General features: G+C 39.1%; 1 long non-coding RNA gene across 1 annotated transcript in view; it reads right to left on the bottom strand.

The window, feature by feature from the left end:
• Positions 1-254: 254 nt before the first annotated feature.
• Positions 255-20,591, bottom strand: part of LOC309646694 — a 43,404-nt gene continuing 23,067 nt past the window's right edge. The window contains exon 3 of the long non-coding RNA XR_014255533.1: positions 255-20,303. This is a non-coding gene — a long non-coding RNA (uncharacterized lncRNA). The remainder of the gene's footprint in view (positions 20,304-20,591) is intronic.

Genomic DNA, 20,591 nt, shown 5'->3' on the forward strand with positions numbered 1-20,591 from the left:
TCACTACAAATAACTCAATTTTGTTTCTTTTTATGGCTGAGTAATATTCCATTGCATATATGTGCCATATCTTCTTTATCCATTCATCTGTCGATGGACACTTAGGTTGCTTCCATGTCCTGGCTATTGTAAATAGAGCTGCAGTGAACATTGTGGTACATGCCTCTTTGTGAATTATGGTTTTCTCAGGGTATATGCCCAGTAGTGGGATTGCTGGGTCATACGGTAGTAGTTCTATTTTTAGTTTGTTAAGGAACCTCCATACTGTTCTCCATAGTGGCTGTATCAATTTACATTCCCACCAAGAGTGCAAGAGGGTTCCCTTTTCTCCACACCCTCTCCAGCATTTATTGTTTGTAGATTTTTTTTGATGATGGCCATTGTGACTGGTGTGAGGTGATACCTCATTGTAGTTTTGATTTGCATTTCTCTAATGATTAGTGATGCTGAACATCCTTTCATGTGTCTGTTGGCAATCTGTATATCTTCTTTGGAGAAATGTCTATTTAGGTCTTCTGCCCATTTTTGGATTGAGTTGTTTGTTTTTTTGATATTGAGCTGCATGAGCTGCTTGTTAATTTTTGAGATTAATCCTTTGTCAGTTGCTTTGTTTGCAAATATTTTCTCCCATTCTGAGGGTTGTCTTTTCATCTTGTTTATGGTTTCCTTTGCTGTGCAAAAGCTTTTAAGTTTCATTGGGTCCCATTTGTTTATTTTTGTTTTTATTTCCATTTTTCTAGGAGGTGGGTCAAAAAGGATCTTGCTGTGATTTATGTCATAGAGTGTTCTGCCTATGTTTTCCTCTAAGAATTTTATAGTGTCTGGACTTACATTTAGGTCTTTAATCCATTTGGAGTTTATTTTTGTGTATGGTGTTAGGGAGTGTTCTAATTTCATTCTTTTACATGTAGCTGTCCAGTTTTCCCAGCACCACTTATTGAAGAGTCTGTCTTTTCCCCATTGTATATTCTTGCCTCCTTTAGCAAAGATAAGGTGACCATATGTGCGTGGGTTTATCTCTGGGCTTTCTATCCTGTTCCATTGATCTGTATTTCTGTTTTTGTGCCAGTACCATACTGTCTTGATTACTGTAGCTTTGTAGTATAGTCAGAAGTTTGATAGGGAGTACATTGAACCTGTAGATTGCTTTGGGTAGTATAGTCATTTTCACAATGTTGATTCTTCCAATCCAAGAGCATGGTATATCTCTGCATCTGTTTGTATCATCTTTAATTTCTTTTATCAGTGTCTTATAGTTTTCTGCATACAGGTCTTTGTCTCCTTAGGTAGGTTTATTCCTAGGTATTTTATTCTTTTTGTTGCAATGGTAAATGGGAGTGTTTCCTTAATTTCTCTTTCAGATTTTTCATCATTAGTTATTTTACAATTATTCTTTAACAATCCCATTACTCTGAGCATCTTGAGGCCAGTACCTTAGTCTTCTTTGTATCTGCCCCAGTACCTGGAACACAATAGGACCTCACTGTAAACCTATTGAATGAATGGATGGACGGATGGATAAGTGAATGAATCAATGAGTTATGCATTGACAAAAGATAAAATGTTCTTCAAAATAGATGTTAGGCTTTTAAACTATCTTTTTCAGTATCACTATCACTATGATTTTCTTTATCTCTCACTTAGAGATCTCCCCACTCTGTAACATCTGCAAAAACACACACATGCATTCCTGAAATTATAATTTCAGCCAGTTGAAAAAATGTGATCTGATCTACAAACATTTGTTAAATCCAGAACGTTCTAGTAATACAGCAAGGAAAGCTATACTTACCAAGCAGAGTTTAGGGCTGCAGACAGTGCAGGCTTGGGAGTTATCCAAACCTGGGTTGCATATGGGACCTATTCTTTCCCAGCTGTGGGATAGTGAAAATTTTGGATACACCCTCTGAGCCTCAGTTTCCACACCTGTAAGGTGAAACCATAAAATTGAGAGAGTAGTAAATCACCCTAGTTTGTCCTGGACTGAGATGGTCCCTGAGACTCAGGACTTTCAGTTGTAAAATCAGGACAGTCCCAGGCAAACTGGGATGAGCTGGTCACCCCAAGTATCAACTACATATTGTTGTAACATTATACGTGTTCATAAGCACTTGACCATGCCAGGCACCTAGTAGGCTGGCAAATGACAGCTGTTAATATGACAAGTATCCAGTAAAGAAAAGCACTGCCCCTTAGTCTTTGCATGTCATGTTCAGAGGCAGACATTACTGACCTCATTTTTACAGGAAAAGACAAAGTGACTAAAAGAAGTTAATGACCTATTAAGGACACAGTAAATGAAGGAGCTGGGATTCAAACTCAGAGTCTGCCTGAGCTCAGAGCCAAAGTTCTTTCTTTTCTACAGCGCCACAGCCACTGAGGCCAAGTATATTTTCAGCAACCAAAACAATTCCAACAATTTTCATTTTTGTGCTGTTTTCCCAAACTATAAATGTTCTCTTTTAGAAACTGCATTGCAAAGTAGTGAGATTGTTGAGATCATTCTGTGAATGTGAAATTTTGAAAGCACTTAATTGCTGTTTAGTGATAAGGCACGCTTCACTGAAAATTATTGGAGGATTTTTCTTTTCTTTTACCACACAAGGATTCAATTCAACAATGCCGCAAGGACATCTTTAAGCAAGGAAATAAACTTGTCACATGCCTATCTGTGCTTGATGAGATTATCAGTAAAGCTTTTGCTGGAGATTTCTGGGGGCAGTATTAGACTTCTCTCCCAGGGTCTTCCTTGTAGGTACACGTTGTCATGCTTCTGAACGGGTTTCAGTCCAAAATGCTCAACATCACAAGTCAAATCATCAAAACAGTATGTCCTTTTGGCCCTGTGCTTTCGAGCTTAGTCTGAAGATTCATTTTTGTTGGAAGTATATTCATCTTAACCACACCGCATGGTTCTTGCAGGCAGTGCTATGCTGTCTTGACCACAGAGGGTTCACCAAATTCAATTACCACTTCAATAACACTGCTGGTACTTGCTGAACTCTGAATAATGAAGAATTCTCTGCAGCCAACCTGCTGAGGACTGTGAATTACTGCTACATTAAGCCAGCTGTTCCGGGGATAATCAGAAGGTGCAAAGTGTAAGGATGGCAATGCTGTACAATTCTTCCTAAAGGATGTGTGTCTTTCTCTTTAGGACAAGAAAATGAAGGTCTGAATTTTAACCCAGGAAGCTCTACAAAAGAATATGCAGTTCCATGCAAATGGCAGAATTTCACAGAATGAACAGCCAACCGGTACTGTTGGGCTGGAAGGTGCTTGGAAATAAATGTTTTATAATCCAAGAAGAGGATGTTGCTTGGACTTATATTTTATTAGCAAAATCAGAGAAGCAAGATCTGTTTGTAGCATAGATTCAGAAGTCTGGAAGAGGTTATAAAGTTCTTAGCTTGGGTTAAATAAAGATCAATATGCTCCACGCTGACCCAAACTTATCCTGCTAAAGCAAGGCCACCCACAAGATCCTTGGAAGACCTTGCCAGAGAAGATCCCAGTACATGCAAGTTCTAGTTCCTCTGCAAGTTCAACAGTGAGAATCTTCCCCAATACTACAGAGCACCTCAGTACCCAGGAAAAAAGATAAAAATGACAAGGGTCCTGTTGAGTGTGCCCTGTCTTCTCTCCAAACTGCATATCCTCATTCAAAAATATACTTCAAGGTCACCTTCTCTAAGAAGTCTTCTCAATTGCACCCTTAAGCCCCTAACAGAACTGGTCACTCCCTCCTTTGTGCCTAAATGCTCCTGGTAGTAATTCTATCATAAATGCTAAAATACCCTACATCTGTTATTTGTTTTCATGTTTTTCTCCCATTAGACTCTATGCTCCATGAGGGCAGGGACGTTGTTTGGTTTTCCTGCCACTGCTTCACACCGTGCTTCTCAAACTTTTCCATACCTTACTCTAAACAGCAGAGCATAATAAACAACTACAACAGAAATCTAGTGTTCCAAGCCAAAATTTCTATGGCATGCCACATTTTTCTCTTAAAAATTCAGGTAAATCTTGACTTCTTTTTAATCCATCCATGTTTGTTTAAATATAAAAATAACATTTAAAATTTCTGATTGGCTAGCTTATTCAACTTTTCCCACCTAAATCTTTAAGTAAAATTGATGCTCCAGAATGGTGTTTACACTGAAGCCTCTCATATTTCCTTGCATATTTCACATAGTCAGATTAGCAGTAATAAGTACAATTCCAAATTCTATCTCATTTTAGGAGCCATCAGTCGTAAGAGGTACTATTAATTTATACATCAAAAAGAAATAAAAAATTCTTCCAGTTGACCTAGGACACACCATCAATTATAAGTACAAAAGTCCCACTTTCAGAAGTACAAAAATGTTATTAAATGTTTCTTTTAGAATATTTAACATTTAGGAAGAAGATAAAGAAGGAGAAGATGGTGGAGAAGAGAAAGAACTAACATTTATCAAGCTTATTAGGTACCAGGCAACATGCAAAGTGTTTTACAGAGTTTGCCTCATTCACTTCAGTCCATATAAAAAAACCTATGTGGTTGGTACTATTATATCTCAAAATTACAGATGAGGAAAACAATGCTGTAGGAAGACAAACAGCTTGCACAGGATCATAAATCTATTATGTAGTAAAGCCTGGATCCAAATCCTCACATTCTGCATCTAGAATTTGTGCATTTAATCCCTCTGCCTTGCTGTCTGTATCCTGGGTTATGTGTACTTACATTGGAGAAGCAAGTAGTTGATCCTCAAGAAAGTCAAATGGTTGAATAAGCTGCTACTAAACCCTGAAGGATTTGTGCTCTGGACACTGGTGATCACCTAAGGAATTTCTCTAACAGGAGGCGTTGTGAGTACATGCAGTTCTTTGCCAAGAAAAGTCATTGGCTTTGGGTAACAACTCTGAGACCAAGAGCTGTTAGGAACATGGTCCTGAGCTTCTCACCGGTCACTGAGATTAAGGCAAGTGTTGCTTCTTTTGTGCATTCATTAATTAAGGAATTCAACAAATATGTACTGATCACCTACCATATTCCAAGTCATGTGCAGTCACTGGGAACAAAACAATGAACAAGACAAATATAGTCCTTACCCTCATGAAGCTTAGAGTCTGGTGGGTTGTTTGAGTTTTTCCTTAGACCTCGATTCCTCAGACTAAACTATTTACCCTTTTTAGCCTTTCCTCTTCTGCTCACTATTTTAACTATTCTCATGGGAGGGGGCTCCCTAGCTCAGCCCCACTTTTGGGGACTCCCTAAATCCCAAAGAAGATCCAGAGAAAATAAGCTCCCTATACCTGAGTCAGAAACAGTTCAGACCTCTGTTCTTATATAAGCCAGCTCCTCATCTGGAACCACCTTAGATGTCAATATCTCATCTGAAGATGAGCTACTTACAGAGGTCCCTTTGCAGTGACCGTGAAAAAGAGGAGTGCCTACTAAACATATACCTGGAAGATTTCAGAAGTACATAGAGAGATAGGGGTTTCAGAGGTCTCCCCGTGAGTCCTCATTCACTAAGAGAATGATTTAGCCCCCAAGCCTATGTTCATTGGTTTACTCAGAGGGATCATGGGATGCTCTTTTTCTCTTGGGCAGAATGGCTCAAGTTCTATTGTGCCCATACCCTTCTTGTTGCTATATTACGTACCTGGAATGTCCTCCTCCCATTAGCTTCACCTTTTGAAATCTTGTCTATCATTCAAGATACCACTACAAGATGCTATCAAATCCCCACCATGCCTCTTCAACCAAGACAAAAATATAGTAGCAGAACATATTGGAAAACACTGAACTTGGAGTCAGAAAACCAAGCATGTCCTCATTGCTTGGCTTCTGGACTTCTATGCCCACAAAACGAAGATGTTGAATTCAGCAGCTCCTGTGGTCCCATCCATCTTGATACTTACAGAGTACGTACTATGGGCCATGCACTCATAAATTTCATCTTTATAACCTTATTTTTCCTCACAACAACCCTAAAAGATGAGCGATGTTACCCTATTTTACAGATGAGACTGGTAAGGATTCAAACTCAGGGGCACCTGGCTGTAGAGACCAGACTCCTTGTAGCATCACTTACCATCATTTCCCAAGAGCTTCAGTGCCCTTCCACCTCCTTTTCTCTTTTATTATAATGAGCATTCTAAAGGTTGAACTCATTGCAATAGAAGCAATTATGTTTTTCTGGATTGGGAAATAACCACCATAGCCTTTAGATTTATTCTGGTCTCTCTAGGCACTGTGGTGATGAAATAAGCAATGAAGATATTAATTAAAACTGTGTCTATACATCCCCCAACCTGGTAGAGAGATTAAAAAAAAAAAAAATCAAACAGGAAACCAGCTGTTAAAACTAGATCCTACTAATCAAAGAATTTGACTTTTTTATGGGACCACTTGATTTGTCGGGTTGAAATAAGATACCAAGGTGTAGCTATAAATGCAAAGCTTTGTAGACAGATTCATTGAATTGGTCAGAACATTTTTTGAAATGGGTCGTTTCGTTTAAACAATTTGTTTATGACCCAAGTTACTAACTAGTTAATGACCATTCAATGTATAGAGCCTACTAACATTTAAAAAAATTAACCTATATTATTTATCCAAGAAAAATGTATTAATTAATTAATACTTTTATTTGATTAAAGCTTGAGATTGTCTAAGGCCTGACCACACACCTTTTGTCCTATTAGGTTGGTCATACAGTTAAATTCTTACAATGTTGAACACAGATTCTTAAACAAAAGTGTTGAACTTCATACCACACTGGAATGGTTAATGCAGTATAGATTTTTCAACCTTGGGACAAAAGTAAAGTTCAAGTATTATTTTCTATGACCTTCCTTAAAGACACAAAGCCCTGCCTTTTAGTGGGCATATTTTTCTCCCAACACTTTGTATTGATGTACACATCCCTTCAATCCTATATAACTTAAATGTGGATTTACAAGACCCTCAAATCTTATAAATTGCCCCCAATTTTTTTCTGCCACTGATTTTTCTACTACTCTTTTAGTTCTGTGTCTTTCTCGTCTTTGATGAATAACTTTGAAAATGTCCAGAGAAGGTACCTTGTTGTTTTCTGAGGGGAGAAATGGCATTGTTTGACTCCGGTGTTCCCTAAACTCTACAGTCTCTGAAAAAACAGTAACAGCCAAGACCCCTCATCCCCACCCTGGTTAACTAGGTGTATGTGACTTTTTTTATATGGCCATTAAGCCCAGAGCAAATGTCCTTTTATTGGTTATCTAGACCTTTCATAGGCATTTGGTCAAATTTTAAATTACTCAGGATTTGTGACTTCTACATAATAAAAGCCTGTTTACATGTTCTTGGCTATTTCAGATTCCCTGTCTAGTTACATGATTCAGTTTTAAAGGATAGTTGATACATCACAGCTCAGGGGGAACCACCTGAAGTAGTATTAAAGGTGTTACTTTGTTTCCAAGATTTCAGTTTGCCTTCTCCTTGACTCTCTCTCTCCAACTTGTCAATTTCTTGCTTTCTTTTCTTCAAAGATTTTTGGAAAGTGCAGGCACTCCCCAATCCATTGGCCCACTAGCATGACACTGAGTTGTAACATTTGCTCCATGTGCCCACTGATGCCCTCTTTTCTAGGTTAAACAGTTGAACTGCCCTTATCAAGTTTAGTTGGTGGAAAACAAACACAGGAGAAATCCCTATATGAGCACAACTAAGAAAGATCCTTTATCCATCAACCTGAAATTATCACAGCCATTATTACAGGTCATAGATAATACCTTATGGACTGTGTTCAACTCTCTTCACTCCTTTACAAAGTGTTAAACAATAATTTCTCACAAAATGGGTACTCAGTAAATGCCATATAAAAATAAAAGGATAAAATGATGAAAGAATGGAAGGATCATTAGATGGAGGGATATTAGATGGTTAGATAAAGGTATTAATTGATGAATAGATAAACAAATGAGAACTGGCACTTTATGACTATCATTCCCTGACCCTTTAAGTAAAAGTTTTACCTTTGCAAAATTTATGCTAAAAGTCTGGAAAGGTCCATGAATTATCATCTCAGGAATTTGTCCAGAGTTCACACCTGTCCACAGCAATTGCTCCACGCTCCCTTCCCTGGTTCTCAGCAACCCTCCTATTAATTCTATGCCTCTGTCTGCATTGTTTCTATTGATTCTTGTTCCTAGCCTTAACCTGGCCCAATTTATGATGTACGTTCTCCAGCCATACTCTCTCTAAACTTTCCCCTTTCATCTTTGTGAGCCTGGCCAGCTAGGTTGGCCCTCTATCTCCCAAGCTGTCCATCAAAAGTATAGGAATTGTATAGTTAGACTTAAAATTCAACTGTTAGACTTAAAACCAGCACAATTTTAATTGACGCTGTTTATTTTCTTTGTCCTTGCCTGAATAACAAATCACTCTAATACCATTGTACATTATAGGTCTTTCTTTGTCACCAGACCCCCAGTTTCGTGCAGGATTAAGCCCACAATGGCTTAAGGAGTGTAGTACTCTCCTTCAACTCTAGGGGGGAAAATGTGTGTAAAAGTAGTAGGTAAATTCCAAATGCCCATTTGAAATAAGTTACTAATAGGGGTCATTAGCTGTCTACACTTTAAGACCTTTGAATATAAATTCAAATTTTTCCTCATCCAGATGCTTGACATTTGAAAAAGCCTATTTGGCATACTAGTTCCAACTCTCTGGATGATTAATGCAGCAATGAGCAGGAAAAGTCAATGTTTGTCACCGTGTAGACACTTTTCTATAAAGCTTCAGTGTGCTGTAAACTGAGGAGGAAATATTATAGCCAACTTTTTAAAACTTTGACCATATGCAAAAATGATGAAGCAATATGAGTCATTTAGCTAAAAGTATAAATGACCACTGGCAGATAAGACTGTTATCTTGGGTTTGGATATGTTTCTGTGTTTTGCAGAAGATGATATCAGATATTTTTTACTGAAGTATAGTTGATTTACAATGTTATGTTAGTTTCTGGTGTACAGCAGAGTGAGTCAGATATATAGATACTGATATAGATTCTTTTTCATTATAGGTTATTACAAGATATTGAATATAGTTCCCTGTGCTACACAGTAGGACATTGTTGTTCTTCTGTTTTATGTATAGTAGTGTGTATCTGTTAACCCCAACTCCTAATTTATCCTTCCCCCCCACCTTCCCCTTTGGTAACCATAAGTTTATTTTCTATGTCTGTGAGTCTGTTTCTGTTTTGTAAATAAGTTCATTTTTATCATTTTTAAGATTCTGCATATAAGTGATATGTGATATTTGTCTTTGTTTGAATTACTTCACTTAGTATGATAATCTCTAAGTCCATCCATGTTGTTGCAAATGGCATTATTTCATTCTTTTTTATGGCTAATTCCGTTATAGATATATACCACATCTTCTTTATCCATTCATCTGTCGATGGACACTTAGCTTGCTTCCATGTCTTGGCTATTGTAAATTGTGCTGTTATGAACATTGGGGTGCATGTATCTTTTCAAATTAGAGTTTTCATCCTTTTTGGATATATGCCCAGGAGCAGGATTGCTGGATCACATGGTAACTCTATTTTTAATTTTTTAAGGAACCTCCTTACTGTTCTCCATAGTGGCTGTATCCATTTATATCCCCACCAGCAGTGTAGGAGTGTTCCCTTTGCTCCACACCCTCTCCAGCATTTATTGTTTGTAGACTTCTTGATGATGGCCATTCTGACTGGTGTGAGGTGATACCTCAATGTAGTTTTGATTTGCATTTCTCTAATAATTAGTGATGCTGAGCATCTTTTCATGTGCCTATTGGCCATCTGTATGTCTTCTTTGAAGAAATGTCTATTTAGATCTTCTGCCCATTTTTCGATTGGGTTGTTTGTTTTTTTTTTGATATTGAGCTGTATGAGCTGTTTGTACATTTTGGAAATTAAGCCCTTGTCAGTCACATCATTTGCAATTATTTTCTCCTATTCCGTAGGTTGTCTTTTCAGTTTTCAAAAGTTTTTGAATGTAACCCCTGTTGTATGTATTCTTTGTGGTGATAAGAAGGTGAAGGGTTCCATGGACAATGCCTCTCTCAATCCTGATTCAACTTAATAAGACAATATTTACTAAGTCAGCAGAGTACATAAGGGTATTCTCATGAAGGTGATATGCAAAAAACCCCACAATTTTGATGTCTGGAATCTCCAAATTTAATTCCATGAAGACATGGTACATCATTATGTGAGAAATAATTCATCTAACATTTTCTGAGCACTTATGAAACTCACACTGCAAGATCCTTCTTTTCTACCACAGAAGATATTCATTGCTAGCTTATGGAGGGTACATAATTCAATTTTATTTTCTCTCCAGCCTGGTAGGAACAGTTCTGCTGCTATTTCCAGGCTCTGGGTCTCTGACCTGCTGCCATCATCCCAATAATTGTAATAGCTTTATTTGGTCATCTACAGTGGGGTAAGGGATAAGATAGGAGAAATCTGTTCTCCCAATTATATCACCACAAGAGTCCACAAGGTGAGTGGGAGACTAATACCTTCTCTTTCCTGAGAGCCACCTTACCTCTCTTCCTCATGCCAAATATCTACTGGACTATTATGGGAGCATATAAAGGGATAGGTAGGGTAGATCTCAAAACAACAGTACAGGGTAATAGGAGGAAAGATGAACTTTGTCCAACTTATGCATTCCTTTGTGCCTCACTAGCACAGGAAATTCCTGAAAGAAGTGTGCTCCAAATGAATTCTCTATATTTCCTTAGAATTCTCTTTTTTATTTTTTCACAGCTCTCTCTCAAATCCTCTACTCCAACACCCAATCTGATCTCTCAGCTAATTCTACCCCTTCCCAATAAAGTACCTCCATCTCTACTTAACTTTGACAAACTCAAGTGCCTGAGATATTAGCCTGAGGCTAACGAAGGCTCTCCTCTACTTTTTCCTTTTTGACTTATGAGGACAGGGCGGGATCAGAGTCCTGTGAATGAGGCAAAAAATGAATGTTCTGAGTTTCATCTTCCATCATCAAGGGGTTCCACCGATGTCCTCATGAATTTACCTGAAGAAGGAGAGTACCTTGGGGGCAAGGACTGATTTTGCCTCAAAAACAAAACAAATCAAAACCAAAAAACAACAGGTGTATTCTGATATCATGAAAAATGGTACGTCTCCTTTCAGCATGGCTTTAACCTCACCCTTTGTGGAAACAATGACCCTAGAATTGTTAAAGGAGGAGCCTTTGACTCTTTCTTAGGTCCAATTTATACTCCAGCATCTTAATGGGGTAGCTCCAGTTCTAATTAGATTGATTTCCATTCCAAATAACCTTACACACATTATCTCGTTCAATACTCATAACTACCCACTGAGGTACTGGGTTGTTGCCCATTTTACTTGTGAAGTTCCCTTAGAGTGCTAGCACTCTCACATTTGCATTAATGAGTCTGGCATTTGGGAGAAAAATATGCACTCTATAAACTCAAATGAAATAACGTGTAATAAGTTCATTTGAACCATCAGTCATGTTTCCCACAAATGATGTAAGCCTTTAATTGCCTAACTTTTCCAAGGGAATAGTAAAGCATCCCGCAGGTTTTGTGGCTTTCAGTCTTTTCTAGATAGTTCTTAAGCAGTATCCATTAGAGAACTTGGAGAAGACAATCTTCACTAAGTGTACATCACCCCGTCATCATAGACTGGGAGTTTCCTATTTCTCCGTATTGCAAGGCATAGCAAAATATGCTATAAGACACACTTTTATAGACTTTATAAATCATAACTCATTATGCAGATGACAGACCTACCCAAGAAAAAATGAAAAAAAATGAGGGCGAGATTTCTATTCTTCATAAATCATGCTTCATTCCAATGTATTCTATATCAGAGAAGGATAACATTCTATTTGGATGAGCTCATCTAAACATGTCAAACTCTTTTCACAAAGATTAATTAAAATACGTCAGCTATGTTGGTGGCAAAGCCATCTTGTTTTAAATCTTCAAGAAGTAATATACAAAGCAGGATTACAACTGTTCAATCTTTAGCATGACATGCATAAAATCAATATTTCAAGCTCTTTTGGGAGTTACAGCCCAACATGTTGCTTATGAATGGTCATAATGACCTCACCCAGCCCCTCCTGTCCAGTGGGAAATGGGATTACCCAGCTTTCAAGGAGGGACTGAAAGACTAGGCAGTTCCTAGGAGTTGTGGAGAGGCCGATGGTTTTCTAGAAGACAAATGTCAGATGTACAAGTTTCCTAGATGCCATGCCGTAATCAGTCCCAGCTGCTCCAAACGCAGAGAGCCAAACTCAGTCACTGGAAAGGCTTTAAGGACAGGAGAGCAAGGCCATAATCAAAGCCCATCCTGAATGACTTCTCACTGTCCAAGAGTTCACAATAGCAGGACTTCTATACATTCCAGAAAGAAAGGGACCTCAAAATTTCTTCTGGGAGAGCTTTTTTTTTTTTTTTTTTGAGACCTTATCTTGTATCTCACTGAACGAAAGAAGTTCTTTTCTTGTTGATTGATCTCTCTGGCTTATCATCAATGTTTTAATTTCTGTATTTTTTAACTTTGTGAAAAACTGAGGTTCTCCTTTGCAGTTTGGATGATCTAAGATTTCTACCATTTCTTGCACTGTGTTTTGAAACTTCAGCTCTACTTGAGGATGCTTTAAGGATAATCTAAGGAAGATATGGTTGGATTTACTAGCACAATGTTTTTAGCTGGGATGATTTTGTTCCCCAATGGATGTTTGGTAATATCTGAAGACATTTTTGATCTTGACAGCTGGGGAACCGCTACTGGCATCTAATGGATAGAGGCAAGGGATACTTCTAAACATCCTACAATGCACAACACAGCCCTTACAACAAGGAATTATCCAGCCCAAGTTGCCAATGACACCACTGTGAAGAAGCCTTGCACTAGCATAATGGCAAAAGCTTAAGTTTAATCAGTGGAAAAAGCTCGAGTTTAACCACAGATTAAATACTCTCTCCTACCATGTTTCAGGAGGCAAAGAAAATGGCAGGGCAATTATTCCAACGTTGACTAATAAGAAATCTCTGAAAAGAGATGTTGCAGACACCACTTTGGTGACAAGATAGGCATGCCAGAAAAATATGTGTGGCCTTATGGCTGCCCATTCGAACACAATTTGGAACAGTAAACTCCAGGGATAACTGGAAAAAAGAATTGATAACCAAAGAGATTTCCCTCTTGTGACATATTTTAGCTGACTTAAGGACCCTCAAAGTGTTAATTTCCAGAGAAACTGAAAGAGGAATTAAGATAAACATCATCTGTGAGTTGTTCTTAAGCCACGGTTGAAGAGAGTTCGTGAAATATATTTTTCATTCATGTTCTGTCTCTTCCCTATGTGAGAAACATGGCAGGCACAATTGGCGCCTATATTATCCTTTGACCAATACTTTATCCCAGTTGCCTTAGCAACTGTCAATATTTGTCTGGTATGTCACAGCCCCAAGTTGGCTGATGTCTAAGTCAACATTTACTTTTAAAGTTTAGGGAAGAGAGACACCCAGTGGTCTAAATGAACTGAGCTGCAGAAAACCACCTCCTGCTTCCTTTTATTTTCACTTGAGAATGTTTATTAATCTTTAAATCTGATCCCCTGTTAATGATCAGCAATATCCACAGTTAAAATTATGAAAACAGAGAAGAACAAGGGTTGGAACACTTACTTTTTCTGTAAAGGAGCAAACAGCAAACATTTTAAACTTTGTGGGCCATTTGGTCTCTGTTGCAACTTCTCAACTCTGCCATTATAGCATGAAAGCGGCATTAGACAATAGATAAACAAATGAGCATATCTGTATTGCAATAAAATTTTATTTACAAAAGGAAGCAGCAGACCAGATGTGTCCCACAGGCAATAGCTTGCCAACCTCTGCAAAAGAAAATAGAATCTATACGCTCTTTCAAGCTACACATGCAAATGCCCCTTCATTCTCCCGAATTTCCAGAGACTTGGAAGAATCGACATTCAGTCAATAACATTTATATAACAACTATGTATTGTGTGTGTACTATGTTCCATGCGCTGTTCTAAATACCAGCGTAACAACAAGGTACAAGACAGTTAAAAATCCCTGCCATATAGAGCTTATATTTACAGTCAGTAATATAACATATAAATAAAGTGTCCTATGAGCCAAACAATAATAAGTGCTATGTGAAAATTTCAAAGTGGGAACCAGGACAGGAAATATTGAGTCAAGGAAATGTTACAGGTTGAACTGTGTCCCCCAGAAAGATATGTTGAAGTCCTAACCTGGTCCTTGTGAATGTGATCTTATTTGGAAATAGGGTCTTTGTAGATATAACCAAGTTAAGATGAAGTCATTAGGGTGAGTCCTAATCCAATATGACTGATGTCCTTGTAAGAAGGGGAAATGCCATGTGAAGACTGAGACACACCGGGAGGCCCCCAAGTGCAACAGAGGAAGAGGTTGGAATGAGGCAGCTGCAAACCAAAGAATGCTAAGGATTGCTGACCACAACCAGAGCTAAGAAGAAGCAAGACAGGATTCTACCCAGACTTTCAGAGGGAGCGTGACCCTGAAGGCAACTTGATTTCAGACATCTAGGCTCCAGAACTGTGAGAGAGTAAACTTCTGTTGTTTTCAGCCACACAGCTTGCAGTGCTTTGTTCCAGCAGCTCTAAGAAACTAATACAAGAAGGAAGGGAACTGCCTTTGGAGAAAGGATGGTAAGGAAAACTTCAAAGAGAAGGTGAAGGAGTAACTCATGGGGACAGTGAAAGTAATCCAAGTAGTGGAAACAGCAAGTGTTAAAACCCTGGGGCACGTAAAGCAACTATACTCCAGTAAAAATTGATTAAAAAAAAAAAAAGAAAGACCCTGGGGCAGGAGAGATCACAAGGGTGCCCGTGTGCCTGGGGCACAGTGAACAATGGGAAGAAAAGGAGGCGAGAACATCAGAAAGGTAAATGGAGCAGGATGATGGCAGGCCTGTGGTCACTACATGGAATTTGGATTTTATATTGAGTGGGATATGATATTAAAGGATTTTGAACAGAAGAGTGACATATAATGTGACTTATTTGTGAAAAGGATTGCTTTGACTACTCTATTGAGAATATAGCCTATGGAAGCAAAGATGGAAGTAGGATGGTCTATTATGAGGATACTGCAATCATCCAGGTGAGAGATACCTGTGGAAATGGTGGGGATGGTGAGAAGTATAAGACTTGTTGTTAGAACAAACAGGATCTGATGACACACTGGATGTAAGAGCAACTGAAGGTCAAAGATAATATCAAGGTGTTTGCTTCCTACAAACTGTAGTTGGTACTTATGATGGGGAGGACTGGAGTAAGAGCAAAATTTTCCTGTGGGAGATGTCAAGTGTTCACTTTTAAATATGTTATGATTGGGATGCTATTAGACAGATAGTTGGGTACATGAGTCTATACTTCAAGGGTAAATTTTAGGATAAAGCTTTAAATGTAGGTATAATTACTAAATGAATGGTATTTAAAGTCATGAGACCAGAGATTAACAAGGGAATGAATACAGCTGGGGTAGAGAAGAAGAGAATTCAATTGATTGAGCCCTCGGGCACTGCAACCCTCACTACTTGGGGAGATGAGGAGGAACAAGGTGAAAAAACTGAGAAGCTGCTAGAAAGATAATAGGAGAACCAGAATGTGAGATCCTGGAAGACAAGTGAAGAAAGAAAGATGTGATAAGATGTGTTAAATACTAGTAGCTCCAGTACCATGAGCACTGAGAACTCATTTAGCTGGATTTTGTTGGATTTATCAATGTGGAGATCATAAACAATGTGAACATATAATTTACCATCCAAACCAAGACACTTTGAGAGTGAAAAAGCACTCCTGGAGAACAGGCAGAGGCCTGGACTATCTGTACAAAGAGAGACGTGCCGTCATCCTAGTCACGGAAATATTGACAAGAGCAGTTTCATGGGTGTGATGGGTGATTGCCTGAATGGCTTGGGTTCAACAGAGAGTGGATGGATATGAATTAGAGAGAGTGACTCCAGATAACATTTCAAGGCATTTGCAATAAAATAAAGAGAATGATATAGGGTAAAGAGGCTTTTTGTTTGGTTTTTAATATGGTGGGTGTTATAGAATTTTTGTGTAGTGATGGAAATGATCTAGGCAAAAAGGAAAAAAAAAATTTGTCTTAGTCAAGGGGTGGAGAGAAGAGAATTGCTGGAGCCATGGGTTCTAAGGCACAAACAGAAAAATTGGTGTTAGATATACATATAGGTATTTTTTCCATAATAACGGGAGGCAAGGCAGAGAAAATAAGCACAGATTCAGGTAGATGGATAGATGGGATGATGGGATCTTGCAGAACTTCTCTCATTGCTTAAACTTTCTTATCCTAATGAATGTGAGGAGGGGGGAAGAAGGAAGAGGAGGAGATGGACATATAGTCCATGGAGTTGGGTAATACAACAGGACCTGTGGACGGCACCAACGCTGGCTGGATTGGAGAGGGCGTTGAGGCTGTGGTGGACTCAATCCAAGGCAACCCATGAATGATGTGCGGGAAAGCGCTGATTCCCTGAGGAAAATCTGAAATTGAAGTAATATTAAGTGAACGTGGAATGAATGTTGGCACAAGCTCAATAGACCATAGGTTCTAGTTCCAGCTCTTCCATTTATCGTCTGTGCTACTTTGAACAAGTTCCTTGAAGTCTTTGGGTCTCTGTACCTTCACACACAAAATGCAGATCATAATACCTAGCCCACCATCTTTCCATGAGGACTGAATGAGACAGTGTGTGTAAACACAAGAAATACTGTTTTCAATAAGGTCTTTTGAATTTGAAAGATCACCTAATTCTGTTGCTTCAGAATGATAATAATAAATTAGGCGATCTTTTTGGGGGGGAGTAGGTAAACTATTCTGCTATTAATAAAGAAATCACCAGCAATATATCTAAGAATCATTGAAAAATATCATTAACTTGTGAAGTCCACAATGATTTATAATGTACTTACACATACGTTGCTTCATTAGATTCCCAGTAGGCGATCTTTTAGATTCGAAAGACCTTACTGAAAGCAGTATTTGATGTTATGATAATAACATCAATATGTGATTATTTCATAATCAAATTATGAAATTGTTATCATAAATATTATTATTATATTACTGTTATGTTTCCAAAATATTAGGCCACTGTCTATAGACTGAGTCTCTGACCTCAAATTCCAGTTAGTATCAGATAAATGTGTGAGAAATGTTCATAAAACGTTTCCATTCTGTAGGAAAGCTGAATTTTTAAGTAAACATAGAATATAAGTTTTTATTATTCTGAGGCCAGTGTGAGGAAAATGACTGACATTTCTACCAAGATGTGTTCACATTTAAGCCCGAGGGCTAAAGTATATGACCTCTAAGAGTCCTTGCAACTCTAAGCTTCTGTATTGACATCTACTCAGGTTTTTTCAGATCAATGGCTTATCAGTTCTGCACAAATTACTCCCGGGATCCAGCACTGCTGTAACTCAAAGTCACCAGATCCTTCTTGTCTGCAAATACAAATTAAGTGACCTTTACATCTAAAAATCAAAGTTTTTGTTCTTGACCTCTACATCTGCTGAATCCCTCACTGTCCCCCCAAATCTCCCCCTTAAGCGTTTTGAGAATCCGATGAAGTAAAAGTTCATATATCCTCACATCCAGGCTGTTAGCTACTGACACCATGTGCAAATCCTCTATATTCTTTGTGTCTGTTTCATTTTCCTAAGTCTATACTTGTCCATAAAATTGCTTGGGGTAGGTTTTCCATTGTCATTGTCAACCTCCCTCCTAAGAAGGCCAACATAACACCCAAGGGAGCTGTCTTTGGAAGTTCCCAAAGCTGGCCAGCTGGGAAGTGTCAGAGGTGCTGAGTTCTAAGCAGAGGTAGAGAGAGGGGCCAAAATTGTAATCCCTTGACTCATTCATTCATTTGTTCAACATTAATTGAGCACCTGCTGTATACAGTAACAGAGCTTAAGGGTTAAGAGTGAGAAATTTGGTGTTAGACATACATGGGTTCAAATCCTACTCTGCCACTTACAAGCTTTGTGATCTTCGTCAAGTTCCTTATTCTCTCTGAGCCTCAGTTTACTTCTCTGAAAGAAGACTCATGATAGACCTCTCTCATGGGTTGCAGTGAGAATTAAATGAGACAATACATGTCATGTTGAAACCTGGATCAAATATAGCAGCTTTCGTCCTCACTTAGGTTCCAGCCTTTGGTTTGGCTCTGGGGATGCAAATTTGCATTACATCTGCTACAACTGATTGCTTTAAGCACACCCAGCAGACCACTCAGATCAAAACAACCACGGAGGTCTGTGGGGAGATTTGAGAATCACTCTGGGCCAAGGTCTTTCCCATTTGCCTTAAACCATTTCACACACTGTCTTCCAAAAGTCTTTGTCTTATTTGGCTTCATCCTTTGGTCTCTTCTCTTTGCCTAGGACACTTTCTGAGAATGGTGAAAATTTTTAATCCTTTCTTTTGTTCTCTTATTGTTACTATTTCCAAAATCCAGTTTGAGTGTCCCCAAATCTGTCTCCCCATTGCCTTCACCCTGGTTCCCAACAAAAACAGCTCCTGCCTGAACTACTTCAAAAGCTTTCTAACTCATCTTCCCATTTCCTCTCTAACCTTGCTCTATGTTTTCATAACAAAGCAATTGAATAGTCCATTCCTCTGTCCACGTATCAGCTTCCCATGGTATTCTTAACAAAATCCAAACTAATTACCATAGGGTGGAGAAGATAACTTGCTTTCTACTGAAATCCATTCTCCCCTCCATAGCAACTGAGTCATAGCAGAGAAGCAGCTGCCGAGCCAGGAATGCCATCCTCCTTGTACTGAGGCAGGAGACAGATTGGCCCCCGAGGCAAACAGTTGGAATTTGTTCTCTGAGGACCGACATTCCAAGATGAAAATAGCAGGACAATAGAGAGAGGAGGCTGGGCCCTGCTCAAATAGAAGATAAGAGACCACATATTTTTCATTCTCGAAGTCAGAGACCTCCCCGACTACACGTGCACAGAAAAGCTCCTTGGAGGTCAAAAAGGGAGGAGGTACCACCCCCTAGTAAGTGACGCTAGCTACCCATAGGCCTCTTTGGTAGAATCCGTCTTGGCTAAGAGATGTGCACGCACACATGGGAGGATCCTGAGATAAACCAAATACGGACTCTGAACCAGGCAAATCAAAATGATTGGCCAAAGGAAACCCAGAAGAAATGCCCCGTAAAAGTGATGCAAACTGCCATGAGGGCACGACTCACTCGCTCTGAGCCGCCCGTGTGTCTATCCACATGTACTGTACTCTGTTTTCCTGCTAATAAACACTTTACTTGCTTCACTACTTTCCATCTTTGTGGGAATTCTTTTTCTGCAAAGCCGAAGAGCCAGGGTCTTGTCAATGACCAGTGGTCTAGTGGCTAGGGTTTGGTGCTCTCACCGCCACGACCTGACCTCAGTCGCTGGCCAGGAACTGAAAGCCTGTTTTAAGCCACTGCAAGGCTGAGGCCACCTGAGATCAGTACCCGTGTGTGGCCTTCTGTGTTGGTTATCTATTGCGCATAACACATTATCCCCAAACCTAGTAGCTTAAAACAATACATATTTATTACTGCACAGTTTCTGTGGATCAGGAATTCAGGGGCAGCTTAGCTGGGGGTTCTGTCTCAGGGTCTTTCATGAGCTTGCAGTCAAGATGTTGAACAGGGCTGCAATCATGTCAAAGTTTGATTGGGGCTGAAAGATCCTCTTCAGTCTCACTAGTGTGGCTGTTGACAGAAGGCTTCAGTTCCTTGCTGTCTGATGGCAGAGGATTTACTTCTTTTCCATGTGGATCTCTTTATAGGTGAATGTCCTCATCACATGGCAACTGGCTTCCCCCAAGAACTAGTGAAACAGAAGAAAAAGCAAGCAGGAATCCACAGTGCCTTTTATTTTTTTATTTAAGATTTACATTATTTATTTATTTATTTATTTTTGGCCACCTCACGGGCGTGCAGGATCTTAGTTCCCCAACCAGGGATTGAACCTGTGCCCCCTGCAGTGGAAGTACTGAGTCTTAACCACTGGACAGCCAGGGAAGTCTCCACAGTGCCTTTTATAACCTAGTCCTCAAGTCATCTCTATCACTCCCATTCTTTTCTATTCATTAGGTGTGAATCTCTAAATCAACCACACTCAAAGGGTGGGGAATTCCCTGAATATGTAGCATCATTCTAGAATTCTCTCTCCTGAGCTCCAGACTCATACGTCCAAATGCCTAGTAAAATCTCTCTCAATGTGTTGTATATATCTCATACTGAACTTACCCCCAAATAAACTCAACCCCTGCCCCAGTCTGCTCCTCCCCTTATATTTTTTTCTCTTGGTTAATAGTATTTTATCCAGGCAGACAAGGAATATTTTTTACCCTCCTATTCTCCCCACTTGCTACATTCACTTGGTCACCAAGTGTGTTCAAGTGTATCAGAAAGTCTCTCTGGAATTTTTCTCCCGCTCTCTGTCTCCACTGGTACCTG

Source organism: Balaenoptera physalus (genome assembly GCF_965194825.1).
Source record: "Balaenoptera physalus genome assembly, chromosome: 17".
Classification (NCBI taxonomy): Eukaryota; Metazoa; Chordata; class Mammalia; order Artiodactyla; family Balaenopteridae; genus Balaenoptera; species Balaenoptera physalus.